We start from the raw sequence: 15,731 nt of genomic DNA on the forward strand, positions 1-15,731 counted from the left end.
AATGCTTCTTGAGTGGAACAAATGTGAGAAAAGTGGAACTACAAGAAAACCAATTCTGAAGAGGGGGGAAAACAAACACAAGTTTTCAGATGAGCATGTTTTGGCCCTGAGCTGGTATGACTGTATTTTTAAAAAAGCAGGGCAGATGGAGTGTTAAAGCCTTGAGTACATGCTTAGCCATCTTTGTGGTATCAGTGTAGCCTTGTTTAGCCATCTTTGTGGTATCAGCGTAGCCTTGTTTCTGTTTGCTGATGAATTCCATGATTAATCAGCAAAGAGCCTATTTTTAATACTGTGCTGAAGTTCTTTTTCACAAATCGTTTGTGAGCTGAAGAGAACTTGGTCTTTTAGAAATGCTTATTTGTGGTGTAGAGTCAGCATATTAGTTTTGTGAAATCTGCATAAAACTGGAGTAACGTAGTGACAGTCAGGACATCAGCCTGATGACCTGTTCTTTTCTTACAGAGATTTCTGTATGGAAAGGTTTCCATGCTGCCCATTTCTCTAGATTTTGAGATGCATCACAGTAAGTAGTGTATTCAGTTTTTTTTCAATCAAAATAATTCAGTAAGAGATCCATGTAACTTATTTTTCTGAATCCCACTATATTTGCATATGAACACCAAACCATCTAAGGAAAGGTAACATTTATTTAGAATTAAAGCTGTCTATATGTAAATGAGAAAAAGGAGAAAAAGAACCTTGTGTTTTCCTGTCACATGGCCTTGTCTGAATTGTGATGTCTTGTGGTACCATATCTGGTTTATCATGTACGTGTAGCCAGCAGCTACACAGGAGCTGGTGGTTTAGTGTATTTCTTGAAGCAGCTCCTCTGCTTCAGAAAACAACAGCCTTTTGCCATATACATACACCCTGTTTCTCCTCTGACACTTTCTACCATAGTTGTTTAGGTCTTTTTCATTTTTGAAGTATTTAGACCATATGCAGTTCTGTGATAGCACCACAGGGTATCTAAACAGTGCTTTGTCATATTAAAACTAGAGGTTGCATTAATATAGAGAGTCCAATTAAATGTATTTCCAGAATATTTTCCAACTTCTCATAATTACTCAATAAACTCCAACAATAACACAATACAAAACACACCCTGCCCTCACCCCCCCCAAGCATACACTGCCATGTAAACCAAGGCAGAGTTTTAAAGCTGTAAAAATAGAACAGGCACCAAACTGTTTTCACAAGCTGTAATTGAAAGCCAGCTTGGCAGGAGGCTGTGTTCTACTGGAACATGACAACCTACACAGCTTGTCTAATCTTTACCATCTTCACTTTCACCCCAGCTAATGAACAAAAAGAACAAAACCAAACCAAATAAAACCTCAAACCAATAAATGCACACAATCAATTTTGTCCCCATATCTAGACTGGGGGTATTATCAATGAGTTGTATCAGTTTAATTTGGATTACAGACTCCAGGATATATATTTTGTCATTCTTGTAAGCTTCATACTCAGTATATTATCAGCCTTCTTACACTGCTACTCATAAAATTTTACAACTCCATGACTTAAAGGAAGGACCTGAAGTCCCCTAAAGTTCAAGGGGATTTGGCACTGAATGCTCATTTCTCCATTCAAATAAATCAACTCTTCTCCAAATTTAGATCCAAATCCTATTTGAAGTGAAAAATAGACTTTTTTTAGAGGTTTTGGGTGGCACTGTGGTAGAAATTAAAAACATGTTATAAATTATGAATATTAATTAAGATACTAATTTTTATTAATAATATTTTTTAAACTAGGAAAATCCCCTGAGATTCTTTGGAAGTATTGCACAAAGGGTATTTATAAACAGTTTAAGCAATCAGAACTTGGAAAAATAGGAACGCAAACCCAGGAACATTCTGACTATGCTTGTGGAGCCTTAGCATTAACTCCAGTCTATGTACTCACAATGCCTTGGTCTCTGAGTAAATTTCAAAGACCCTTCCAACACTCACGATAATGATCCCAAGGTAAAATACAATATATTCCAGGCAGAGGGAAGGAGAGAAGAACTGAGTTGCTGCTAAGCTGCTCCTGGCTGCCGTGATTCCCAGTTACCGAGCCGAGAATGGGCTGCTGCTGGTGGAGGGTCTGTGCAGAAAGGCCAGGTTTCTAAATCACCCCCCATTAAATACATAATATGGAAAATTAAACTGGCCAATAGGCGCTAGCACCATTGTTCTGGCCAGTGAATTCACAACTTTGTGCCTGGTGTGATCATACAGGCACAGTGAGGGGCAGCACAAGACACCTGACAGCTGGTGCTAAGCCCCTAGCCGTCCAGGCTTTTCTGGGGGCAGACCCTCCATTGGTTGCTCATCTACTCCCTGACCACAGCAGGAGGAGAGCAAGGGTGAAACCGGTCTGGCAGGATTTAGGCCCTACCAGGACACACTTCCATTGCCACTTACCAATAGCAACATTTTATCCAACTATTTTGTGGCTTCAAACCTGCGTATGCACCTGGAGCCATACACGAATGAGGGTGCCTGAGCTCTGTGAGAAGGAGTCCTAACAAATTATGTCAGAAATATACTCCTTTGCAGATACATCAGGTGAAACACACAGTACTTCTCCGAATTCCCTTCATAGCTCTTGAATAGATCCATGTTTCCTTACTCCTCTAGGACTGATTTAATTACCTCATCCATATTAATTCCTATTACTTCTCCGTTACTGTGCTACTGCAGAACTATTTCCATTTGCAGATACATACCATGGCTAATGACATCCTTTATGCTCTACAGAACTTTGAAAGAAATACCTAGAAATTATTTTAAATTGACCTCTCTCTCTCTCTCTTTATATATATATATATAGTTGAGATTCTACCTTCCCCATTGAAAGATTTAATCCTCTTCACTGAAACACAAATTCAGACTTTGCTGTCAGAAAGGGCCTAGCTGTTCTGCTAAACAGGATGTAAACTTGAGTTGCTCCAGATGATTCTCATATCTCCTAGGCAAATCAAAACATGTCTTCCAGACATCTGCATTTTTATAATGCATAAGAAAAAACACTGTCTGTCTGCCATGAGTTACTGGCTTGCATGAGTGCACAAAGGCACTTACTGCCTTCCCATTTCACCCACTTTGCATGAAACTCAAGCAAGATCTACATCTCTCAGGGGACACAGGTTCTGCATGTGAATTATTTTTCCAGGTACATGAATAGACAAATCAAGATTTTTGATAGAAACTGTCAGCATATTTGAGCGACCTGTTCTAGTGGGAGGTGTCCCTGCCTTTGGTGGGGGGTTGGAACTAGATGATCTGTGAAGTCCCTTCCAACCTAAACCATTCTATGATTCAATTTTCCAAGCAGTCTGCTTGAACTCTGGGCTGCAGATTTAAGTACTTGCAAAGACAATGAGAAATCCCCTGAATGAAGTCCCTTGTGAATATCCAAGATATCATCATTGAGGGAAGGAGAATTGAAGTTGTGTGAGATATAACTGTTTAAGCTCTCTTGCAATTACAGAGAGAACTATAACTCACATTCAATAAGGTAATTTTTGCAATGTCTTTTAAGTAATGCATGAACTGTAATGGTTCCAACAGCGAGAGCCACCGCAGTGATTAGTCATATTCTTTGTTTTAGAAAATATATTCCAAATTTAGTATATTTTTTTTGCAATCACAGGGAAAATTATAACATTTTTGGTCCAGAAAACTAGAAGTGAGATCTCTTACAGTGTCCCAGTGAGACTTTGAAAGACTTTACTGAGATAATGAATGAATTGAAAAGGATGCCAGTGTCATCTGACATTGGAAGAGTGGAGAGGTTTAAATGAACCTAAAGTATTTGTGAATTTAGAATAGTGCTCATGGTTCCTAGGTTGATTCAGTTAACGATTTTGCTCAGAGTTTAAGCATTACCTTCTAAAATAGTCAGTATTGAATTGTTTTGAAATAAACACATTCACTGTCAGAATATAATACAGTTCTGGCTGAGAAAGGGAGAAAAAATACGTAACATGGCTAAGTAGTTTTCCAAACTTCCTCTGGTTCTCAGTGTTTAGAATCATAAATTATTTTATTAATTTTACAGGCAAAAATACATAACCAAAACAAGAGGCAACAGTCCTTTCTAACTCAAGATATTCTATGATTCTATGTACATAGCCAAGAAAACACTGGTTGAGATAATCTCCACTTTGTAACTTGAAAATGTGAAGCAGATACCCTGGGCCAAGTAAGTAAATTGTTAATTTACCATGTTGCAATGCCATTAAGTGACTATCTTCAAAATTAGGTTCCTATCTTATTTGTTTCACCTGAATAACATCTCTGATTTCACAATTTATTATATCATAAAAGCAGAAATGCAGATGCTGCAGTAAGAATTGTGACACAGTTTTATAGATGTATTAAATTTTATACAGCTTAAAACTCTACGTTGTACTGCAACAGTATTTCATTACTTTTAAATTTACTGTCCAGCCACAAAGTCACAGATCCAAAAATAAGCTTTTATGACAAGTACAAAATAACAATATTGACAGTACAAGCCCACTAGTGACAAGCAGCTGTGCATCTGCAAAGATTAAAGAATCTTTGTCCTCCTTGAGCCTCTTCCTTGGAAACAGTCATAATCATAGACTGTGAAGACAAATACAATGACTTCAGAGAGCTTTGAAAAAGAGGCTGAGAAAGCCTTCTGGGGAAAAAAAGACATAAAAAGATAAGGTTTTCTGTCACAACAGGGTAGCACATTGGATGTACTTATTTATCTTAAAGTACTTAAATACTTACATTCGTCTTGTACTTCTGTATCCATCAGAAACTTAGCAAACAGTCTGAATGGCTGTGGGCCAATAGATACTATTTCTCTTACCCAATATAAGACAACTAGAACCAGAAATAAGGAGGTTATCACCCTATTAAAATCAGCAGCACAACTCTGTGCAGCTTGCTGTCAGGGCAGTAATTCAGTAGATTAAAGTTTCAAAAGTTTACCAAGTGTAAAGCCATGAGAAAACCAAAGCAAAGTGGAAACTTGTGATAATATTTTGCCTTTTTGTGCATATAACAAAAGTTATTTGCACAAGTTCTTTAAAGTTTGATATAATGGCTACTTTATCCAGTACTTAAAGGCTTTCTAAATTACCCCAGTATATTTTTAGATAAGATAATTTGTGCTATTAATAAACAAATTAATTGTGCACTCTGATACTCCCAGGATTATGAAGGCAATGCTTGAAACAGTCAGATATAGGCAAAAGCCAAATATTGATCTAAGTCACTAACATTTCCAGTCTCATCACAAACTGATGCCTTCTCAGTAACTTAGCAGGGGTGGAAACTTGCAAGATGGGAAAAATCTAATGCAAACAACAGCTCCTAAAACCAAAATAGTTATCATTTAGTACTTAATGAAAATGCCACTTCTGAAGACTAGACCAAGGACAGCGAGAAAGACAATTACTAAAACAGAAATAGAAGACTACATGCAATCATGAGAAATGTCTCGGTATAGGATGACACTTTTCAGATATAAACAGTTAGTTATTTCTTTATACCTATATAGACACACATATATGTCTCAGTCTAGGACCAGGCTGAATTGGAGAGGACTGCTGCACCTTTTCCCTGTAGTCACTAACACCACTGCAGGCAGTCCCTTGTCTCTTCTTTCCAGAAGATAGGCATTTACAGTAATACAAGACCAGAGGATACCCAGCAATGGCAAGGACAAATGAGCCATTTACATTGGTCAGTGCTTTATTTTCCCCCTCTCATACTACACCATTTCTCTCAAGTCTCTCCCACAGGAATGCTGTTGGCCAGCCCTCCTGACAGAACATTGACTCCCATGGCTGTGCCTCCTGTGGCCTCACCCTAGCTGAGTGCCCTCACATCTAACTCCTTACACCTGGGGCACTCCTGAATCTCCTCTTCCTTCTCCACTTTGTAATTTACTTTGGAGGTCTCTATATATAGTTTGCAGTCTCTGTTGGAATTGCTTTACTGTAGCAAGGGAGTGCCTAGGTTAGATTCTTCTATAACCAATTACAGTACTTGTGAGAAACTTTACATAATTTTATTTGATGAAAGAGAAGATGCTGCTTGGAAGGCTGAAAATCAAGTTGCTTGCTAACATCGTTCTATTATTTCCTTTCTTTCCTGAGGAGTGGAAGAGAACAGGGAAGAAAGATGGAACCAAAATGCAGCTTATGGAGCAATAACTGAGGAGATCAGATGACAGTTCATAGAAAATATTAATATTCCTATTGCATTAGCAGCAAGTTCAGAATTGTGGGCCTCACACGTTAGGGGGCCTTTGAGGCAGACAACAATACTTTGCAGTACGAGGGAAGGCACAATGCAAGACAGAAAGGACCTAAGGGAGATCAGTGATGTGCATGAGAAGAAGGGACAATAGCTAACCACACAGCCAAATTAAAAAATTATTCCACCTTATCTTTTAGTTCAGTTTATTGCTGAACTAAACTTATTATTTGTTCAGTTAAGTCTCTGGAAAAACGATTAAAAATACCAAATGCCAAAAGCTCTCAAGACCTCTTAAGTGTGAAACAACATATTTCATTACATTCTTCTTCTAACTTCCTCCAACTTAAAGTCCAAATTTGAACATGGCCAGTTTTTTTTCTCACCCTCTGGAAGAATCTAAGACTTTCTCTTCACCTTTCTGTGAACATTTTATTGTAAAGTCAGAGACATTTCCCTTCTGAAGCTGATCAGCTATTCTCTTCCTCACAGTAACTCTTTACTTGGTTTCATGCTACTGGAGCCCTGAACAATGCCATGCTGTGCCTTGCTTTACAGACAGCAGGTACGCCTCACAGCTGGATGATTTCACAGTTCAAAGAAGCACTCAACTAGGTAGCAGATCTGAGTTTTACTCCAAGGTGTCCAAGGCAACTCTAGAAAGTCTACTGTACAAGACAGTTAACCCTTAATACTCATTGCATGCAACTCCCTGAAAAATTGTAAGTCACCTTACAGAAGTGCAATCTATTTGTCACTGTTTCTAGAGAAACATTAGTTTTCACTACTACAAGATTCATTAAAAAACTCCACCCCCTTCACTGGTGGTTAAAAGCTGCCTTGATCCCTTGAAGAAAGGATCTTCTCAGAAGTATCTGTGACTGTTTCATCTGAGTGTATCTGGCATCAATTTACTCTTGAAGAGATTTGATTTATAAGATGAAGCTTTTTCCAAAATCATCTCCTTGAAGCTGACACAGATGTAAGAAATATATTTCAAAACCCCAAGACAACAACAGCCAGCCACCTGCTTTGTTTTCTTTTTAATGCAGAGAATAAATAAACACAAAAATTACCTTAAAATAACAAGGAGGGAAAAAAACCACTACTGCAGTTCGTCTGGCCCCTCTCCTACCTGCTGGCAAGAAAGGCCCATTTTAGCTGTCCCTTGAGACTTCATGGCTTTAGGCAGGAATATGTGCTCTCTGGCCTGAATTCAGCTTGCTGCTCTTTAAAATTAGTGCCTCCACACCATTTTGCAGCCCACTTCTAAGGTAAAAAACTCCTCTAGGATACTGTTCCCCAGATGGTTGATTAGCATAAAATTAATCCCTTTAAAGGTCATTTGAAAAGGGTAGATATTGTTGTATGTGTCTCAGAGTTGGTGTAGAGATGACTGAGGAATATTGCCTGAGATAGCTATTTAGTCACAAAATTAATTGCAACAGTTTGAAGGGAAATCAATTCACACCAAGGAAACTGTACTGCTAACTGCTGCACAGACCCACTCCACACTAATTTTTTCCACTGTGATGGCTTTAACAGCTTCTTAACCACCTTAGTGAGCAGGCTGCTGCTGAGACAGTGCTATTCAGAGGATTTTAGTTGTGAGTGAGCTTGAATGCCACAAAAATACAAAATGCAAACTCTGCTTGATACCAACCTACTGCTGGAAAAACTGGGGGAGGAGGAGTGGGGTAGGAAGGGTGTGTATGTAAATAAGGTGCTTTCATATGTCCTTACCCAGTTTATTGTATCTCCTAATGATGTATTTCTAGAATTTTGCATCTTCAGTAAAGGCTGAAAACTGCAGCACTGAAGATACACCAAGCACGTTACTGGAATCTTTCTTGGCTCAGAAGAGACAAAGGTGGTGAGAAACTTCATAAGTACCAGGGCAGGGATGGGCATGTCCATGAGAGTTTTGAAATTCTATGGATAACCTTAGGTCTGCCTTGAAAAAGGGGAAGTGCTATGGTGGTGATTAGGCATTAACTGATATACTCCCTGATTCTACCTCACTGCTCTTCTTCCCTATGTGAGGTATATAAATACATACTAAACCATTTTGTTTCGTAAAGAAAATGATACAGAAAGACTACTTTGTAACAATTTTACTGGATTATAACAGGCTACAGTAACTGTTACCATAAATACCTCTGGCTTTCATACACCAGGCTTTTAACAACCCAAGTGGAAATAAAGTTTCCTTAATTTCATAGCTATACACACAATAGTTGGACAAATAGATAGCTGAATAGCAAAGGACACACAGTTTCTCTTCCTTAGTGACTTTACTATTCACTATCAAAACTGCAGTAGCTATTTGGTGTGTACCATTGTCAGCTTTGTAAATTTTAGCTATTTAGCCAGCTGCATTTCTTCAATTGCTGTCCCAATTTTGAAGAGAATTTAAACAAATAAATATTTGTGCAACATGATATACCAGCATATAGGATTTATTGTAAATATTTGTTTATGACAATATCTCTCATAAGTATAGTAGTGTATTAACTGCCAAGCTACTTGACAAATCAAGAGGTACACTTACAGTTAGGGAAACATAACTTTAAGCAATAAACAAATCCTAAGATATGCAGAGTATGACTAGAAGCAAATGGTTAGGTGATACCAAATGATTTCACATGTTCAGCTGTCAGGCATAACCAAAGGCATAGGTTTATCAAATGTGTGTGCCTCTCAGAAAATAAATTACTCCTCAAGGCGAGCTTTCAGCAGTGTATGTAGCTTGCTATCTTTGGGCACAGTGTTGGGTACCTCTCTGCTCTTTTTTGTGCAAAATCAGCTGCCTAAAACCCTGAAAATCAGTGTTAATTGATAGTCCACCAGGAACTATCCCCATGAGCCTCTAATGCCACCTGTCCTTCAAAAAGGCAATACAACAAAGTTGTTTATCTGTAACACAGGTCCCACTCTTCAGATCAGCACACATGCAGAAGCAGATGCCCAGCTGTCTCAGTCAGAATTTGTGAGGTAAGTAGTGAAGCCAGGTAAACAACAGCCCCAGTGCTGGGGAATGCAGACAGATTGGATAGTTGCCTGCAGCACTGAAGCACAGTATTAGAGCAGTTTGCATCTGCCACCAAATCAAACCTCTTGAACCACTGCTATGGTTCCTGTTCTTCCTCATTCTGTGTCCTAATGCTATACATTTTTAAAGGCCTCTATGTCTTTCAGGCCAGCCATCCTGCCTCCTGCACCACACACTTTGGAAAATGTTAACACTGAAGTTAAAGAATGTTCTTGCATGTAGAACAGTTAACACCACTTTATGCTGTACTGACACTGAGCAGCTGAGTTAGCACTCTTGTGCTTTGAAATGCTTTCCCTCATTTGGAAGTGCATATAGAAGAGAGAATGACAGTTGAACCTAGGACAGGACATCACCTATTTCTCAGACAAATATGCTTGTCTTTCCTCCTTCTTCACTTGACAAAAAAATCAAGTTTCAAAGATGGAAAACAATATCAGATTCTGACCATATGTAATGTGATATTCAAGTGAAAAAATACAGTGAAGATGACAGAAGGATGAGAGAAAGACTGACACTTGTAGCTTCTGCTGCTCATGTTTTGTGGTCTGGCAGATTACAGATACACCTGTCCAGACCCCTGATTCATTAAGTGTTCTACTTCAGTCAGGTTGCTAAAGTGCTCAAATGATGTATAAACTCACCCCAGTTCACACATATAGTACACCAAGTCTGGGATTTAGCTGAGATGAGAGGCTTGGGAGTTTAAAAAACATTTAAATAATATTTTTCAACCTTGTAGTTTTCTCTTACTAGATGTCACACAAATAATTTTGGGTTTCTGATGACTAATAAGGCTACTGATTTCTAGTGAAGGTCACAGATACTCCAGTAGGTGCTAATTTGAAGTCTACCTGAAATATCTTTGTAAAAAGCAACTTGAAAGAACAATTTGAAGATACGACTTCAGCAACTTCTAAAAAGAAAACTGACAGATCACCATTAAGAGCATTTGGTTTAATATTGATTACATCTTGGACTGTCCAATTAGGCTTCTAATTAGGATTAATTTGTTGTGTCCTTAGCAATCAAAGCAAAGGAGGCACCTGAGAAAAAGAAAAAGGTCAATGTTTAATGAATGCGAACATGCATGCCATTTGAAACAAGCAAGAAGTTGTTAGGTGCTGCGTTCTTCTGTTCACACACATATATGTGCAATATACTGTGTCATCTGAAAACAGGCTGCACCAGACTTTGACTACATACATGAAACTAGCTGCATCTTAGCCAGAAATTTCTTAATGTGATTCTGAGTGAACAGCAAGCGCCAGGAGAATACGATGCTTTATTCATGCGGTGCCTGAAAGGATACTTCACGCATTCTGAGAGAAAAACAGAAGAGACTACCAGGGTATTGTTTCCTTGCAACTGATCCCCATGACAGTGCAAACTATTCTCTTCTAACTGTTTTGTATCCTGCTGCTATCTTGTGAGAGAGTTAAAATTCACATGCAAGAGAATTAAGATCTCACAGTAGTTTCTAAATAAATGTTCACTCTCGTTTCTCACCTTTGCACATCTATTTTGAAGCAGCCGTTTTTGCCTCAGCAAGTCATTCCTGCAGAGAAGCAGACAAGTTCTACTCTGTAAGCTCCTTTAATTAGCTAAAGTCAGGGCCATTCACAGGACTTGAACAGCCTTCATCTGGATTAATGAGTATTTGGCACTTTGCTCAGTCAGGTGTCACTTTCCTTTCCTATCAGCGACATCTTTACCTGACCTTGAGACTATTCTGTTGACTCTCCACAGTCTTCCAAGATTCTCTTATAAATACTTTTCCTTGGCCCTGCTTTAACAAGTTACCATTTTTCTTTTCATAGTGGGGAAATGCAGAAGCTGCGTCCTGTCTCCAGCTCCTTGCACCACAATTCTCTTCCTTTCTCACTGTCTTATTTTGGTAATCCCTCTGTGATAATATTGATGTATCACCCACTTGCCTGAGCTGTGACCCTAGTACCACCTTTTCATTTAAATGCTTCAAAACCAAGCCAGAATAAACACCAGTCAACAATGGATTTTTATGACTTTCATGTAGTTTTCCTGGATCTACACTGACATCATGGGAACTGAACATACTACTTGCTATTAATGTACAGCTGCAACATTGTGGTGTCATGACCACGTAACAGACTGATTTTGAATGCATTAAAATATGAGTATTTATTCAGGTACCTTCAAATTCAGAAGTACAGCTAATTCCTGTGGTGACAGGAATTATTACTGTCTTGGGATACTGAAAGATGGTTAATTGACTTTGTATTGGCAGGTATGTGTCATTAGCTTAGAATGAGGATGCAGTGATTGTGCATCATAATCAACTGCAGTAAGCAGCTTTTGCTAGAGCTTGAGACAGTAGCCTTGTTTAAGCAGCCCATCTCGTGCCTCATAAACCTCTGGTTTCAAAATCTTTTTAGTAATTTTTGATGACCACAGCTATATTACTCAGATAATCACAAGACATTTATCAGTGCAGACTAAAACTGCAGAGACATCACGGAAACAAAATTCAGCTACAGGATATCAAAGATTGTGAGAAATGTAACGAGCCACATTAAGAAGATGTATTTAGTTTAGGTGCTGGAGGTTTAGTAGCCAGGGAGAGGCTACATTGGTGGCTCCCATGAAAAGCTGCTCTGATAACATATGACAAAGAACTCATGTCTTAAAAAAAATAAACCCATACTGTAAGTAATAACTTTCTTCCCCATTAGCATCCATTCTTACTAATCTCTGAGCTGCCCAAATTGTATTAGAGAAGGTACCCTTGCATCAGATAGCAAATGCTAATGCTTGACCCAAGTCTGTCTCATGATCTTTATCTCTGACCTTCAGTAGAGTCTGGTCTTTGCTATGTACCTTGGGTTGCAAGTGAACACAGTGAACAATGACTGGCAGAGACATTTGTTCTCTCTGATAGGCTTCAGCTTTGAAACAGACTTGATTTTATGTACCTTCCCAATGTTGTCATGGGAAGAAATAGGTTAGCAGTGTAATTCAGTTTTACTCATCAATCATACCTTTGATTTTAATGAGGTCTCTAAAATCACCCTCATTGTAGCAGGCACCAATGATGTGAACAATACCTGAAAAAGTGCAACCTTCCTGTGCAGTAGAAACCTTTGACAACTGACATCTCCAATGTCCTTCTTTCAGACTGGAAGTCAATCATCTTTTGATAGGTTAGGTGTAAATGAAACAATGAAAGGACTCTGGTGTAAACTTAACCAACAAGTAACATAATGAGTTTTTTTAACCTCTAGTAATAATTAATGCATTTTGATGGCTACACTTCAGTGTTAACTTATAATTAACTTCAGGTGCTTCTTTGATCCTGTTGATATATTTTTTCCCCATTTTCTTATCAAGAGCCTCCATGCAGTCTGTAATTATGCTGCTTAGTGTGACTGCAACTTTGAATAAGTGAATGCATTAATATATGCTTTGGGAAAACATCAGTTGAGCCAAAGCAAGCTCTTACTGCTGAGCTGGATGATCATCTGAAGCACTGCTGATTAAAAACATGGTATTATATTAGCTCCTAAGAGGTTTGCCACAAATACAAAAAAAATTACTCTCAGTTTTAAGGTAATGGATAACAGAAGCTAGCACTCTACAGCACAAACATTAAGGCATTCAGAACATTAATACTGAAATACTAGAAAAGGCAAGTGCCATGTCCACATAGCCTCTTCCTCTGAAGAGCAAGATATTGCAAATTTTCTCTGAAGAATGAAATGCTGAACCAAAAGATTTTTAAAAAGCATTAAAAGCTGTTAGAACAATACAATGATAAAGCCTAACCTACCTGAAGTAACAAATACATAATGCAAGGGAGCTGAGCAGTGTAACTCATTTCCTCAGCTAAAGTAATGACCTGTAATTCTCTGAAGACAACCTCTAATCTTTTACTTTCAACACATCAATAAAAGATGCACCAGGGACATCATAACTGAGGTTCTCCTGTTTTGTGCTTTCTGAGAAATATTAAATGAAACTTTCAATCACGTACTGGAGACAGTTCCTTTGTAAACATATCAGTCCAGAGGCACAAATTGGGACTGGTGTGACTTCTCTAGTCATGAACATGATGTTTCACTGATACACTACCTCAAAATCCAAAAATGGCTACAATTATGCAGGTATAAAATATGCTTTTTACCATACATTTCTTTCCCCAGGCAGCAAAAGTCTCTCTGCTGTAGAGCAGTATGCAGTATGGATTAATATGCATGCACAGACCTATCTGGTTAGTTGGAGAGGACAGAAATGGAGAGGTTAGTATAACTTAACTGTATAGTGTTCTAGTGCATCCAGGTTTTAAGAAAAATAAGTTTCCAGACATATTTTGTGATGCCACTTCACAAACACATTTTTAAACTTGCTGCTAATTATGTCAGCAGCACAGGTAGATGCTAACCCTGACAGACTGCATGATTACTTCTGTGAACAACCGTGACCTTGTCACTCTAGAACTGCTTTCATTCAAGTCAAGAATTGTGACAGCACTTGGAATATCTACGAATCTACTTTCTGGGCTCTGACAAGAAGATAACCACAAGGTGCATGTTTGCACCAAGCAAGATCAGTATCTACTCTGCCCTGTCTCTCTTACCAGGTTCTGTGACGCTGGGCAGAGAAGTTTCACAGCATCTGCTGTTGAGTTCCCTTCTGAGAGGAAGAAACAGGTAAGTGATGCAAAACCATTAGTTCCCTTCAGCTTCCACCTCCTTCACAGTAGAAATGGAAGGCAAATGAACCACACTGATACAGAGTAATCATTAATGGTAGTTGAACTACCTAGTTTAAAACCACCTTACATGTCTGTACAGTACTTCTGCACAGCCAGGGCTTTGCCTGGGACTCTTGGCTGTGTCTCCAGTATAGTATGCTGTTGGTGTAATTGCAGGTTAATGCTAGAATTTTTGACCCATCGGTGTTCAAAAACCTGTATCTTATTTGTTTTGGGTTTTTTTTTACCACATTTTCTTTCAAAACATTCTTGCCATGGCTGGTCTTTATAAATGGCTTCTTTTCCATAGGTTCTTCATTAGTCATTTCATCTGAAAAATGTGCAGTCATTGTTCATTTTTGTTGAAAGCAATCATATGAATAAAACAATGTCTGAGCAGACTCTACAGAAAGTGCTGCAATATAGGGGGAAAAAAAGGAAAAAAACACAACAACAACAACAAACTTCCACAGAACTAAACAGATTACCCAGAACTAGAATGGCTCATTTCCTTAGGAAATTACAGAAGTGTCTTTTAGGACAGAAAATGTCAGCTCTCATTCTATCAAGATAAATGCCTGTTTTCTTATGCACATTCAATACTACAAAGTGCAAGTACAAGAGAACTAGAATAGAAAGGAAATTAAAATGTAATGAAAGATTTAGATTGAGTACAATTACAATTGTATGACTCAGTGAGAATATGGTCAGCTGAAAAAGTTACCGTGAGCCAAGCAAAGATCTGGATGTACAGCACCTCAGCTAGTTATTCACAGACATGCTGCAGTCCTGTGGTAAGAGATGTCACATTCATCATGAGATGAACTCAAACACATAGCAGTTACCAGAGAACACTGGCACACTAGAAAGCAGACCGCACTTTACTCATGGGGCCTGAGTCTTGTGCTAATGACTTACTGCATATTTTGGAATAAAAAGCTCCTAATTAAAGCCAGTTTCTTCTCAAAAATAGTTGTAGCTCTTGATGCATGAAGACATTATCATAACGAATCTATGTCTCCTCTGAGGAAAGAGATGTACAAACAACAGATTAGACTGTGACCAAAAAGCAGTGCACATTCTTTGTGCTGTGCTAGCAAAACACAAGCACTGCAGTGATCTCTTCGTGCACTTCTGCAGCTAAATGCTCAGGGTAACAAACCAAACAACTCTTACAGCACCACGAAGAAAAGAAATGCAGACTAAATCCCAGTGACTATACGAAGTGCCTCGATATCAGTGGCCATAAATGCACATAAACGGACACAGTTACCTGATGTGCAGATGCAAATGGAGGCCCCGGTGTCTTTACATGGGCACACATTTAAACCAAGCTGTTTAAGAGAAAGAGAAGCGATTTCTTAGCAGTACTATCAAGGTAGCCTGAGAATCAGGGAAAACGAGCGGCAGCTGCGGCCGTGCGCGGGAGGGCCCCGCAGGCGGCTGGCTCCAGGCGGCACCTGCCGGCACCTGCCGGTTTGCGCGGGACGGGCCCGGCGCGAGCCGCCCTGCGCGCCCAGTAGCAGAGCCGCTGCTGCTGCACCTCTCTCTCACACCAGCACCTGTGGGCTGAGCAGCAGGAGAGCTGAGGGCACTCGGTGCTACCAGCACATATCAGTGAGGTAGACTGTGGAAGCTGCGTGCACCAGGTATGAGGGGAGGCCTCAGGGCAGCCGAAGATGCGTTTCTGGACCTGTCTCCAGCCCAAACCCGC

At 39.2% G+C, this 15,731-nt stretch overlaps 2 long non-coding RNA genes across 6 annotated transcripts; one reads left to right on the top strand and one right to left on the bottom strand.

Annotated features, from left to right (window-relative positions):
* Positions 1 to 405: 405 nt before the first annotated feature.
* Positions 406 to 11,303, top strand: LOC135186207 (uncharacterized). Of its 3 annotated transcripts, XR_010306765.1 has the most exons (6): positions 406 to 526; positions 4,057 to 4,200; positions 6,729 to 6,801; positions 8,015 to 8,106; positions 9,164 to 9,230; positions 10,314 to 11,303. It is a non-coding gene; the product is annotated as an uncharacterized LOC135186207 (long non-coding RNA). The 3 variants fall into 3 exon arrangements; XR_010306764.1 differs by lacking the exon at positions 6,729 to 6,801 and having other exon boundaries at positions 8,015 to 8,109; XR_010306763.1 differs by lacking the exon at positions 6,729 to 6,801.
* LOC135186206 (uncharacterized) lies at positions 4,023 to 15,719 on the bottom strand. 3 transcript variants are annotated; one of them, XR_010306760.1, is made up of 7 exons: positions 15,664 to 15,719; positions 15,291 to 15,351; positions 14,936 to 15,040; positions 14,742 to 14,806; positions 13,901 to 14,348; positions 5,256 to 5,348; positions 4,023 to 4,665 (listed from the first exon to the last, which is right to left on the bottom strand). It is a non-coding gene; the product is annotated as an uncharacterized LOC135186206 (long non-coding RNA). The 3 variants fall into 3 exon arrangements; XR_010306761.1 differs by lacking the exons at positions 4,023 to 4,665; positions 5,256 to 5,348 and adding exons at positions 8,336 to 10,334; positions 10,798 to 10,846; XR_010306762.1 differs by lacking the exons at positions 4,023 to 4,665; positions 5,256 to 5,348 and adding an exon at positions 8,336 to 10,334.
* Positions 15,720 to 15,731: the final 12 nt, after the last annotated feature.

Source organism: Pogoniulus pusillus, chromosome 24, assembly GCF_015220805.1.
Source record: "Pogoniulus pusillus isolate bPogPus1 chromosome 24, bPogPus1.pri, whole genome shotgun sequence".
NCBI lineage: Eukaryota > Metazoa > Chordata > Aves > Piciformes > Lybiidae > Pogoniulus > Pogoniulus pusillus.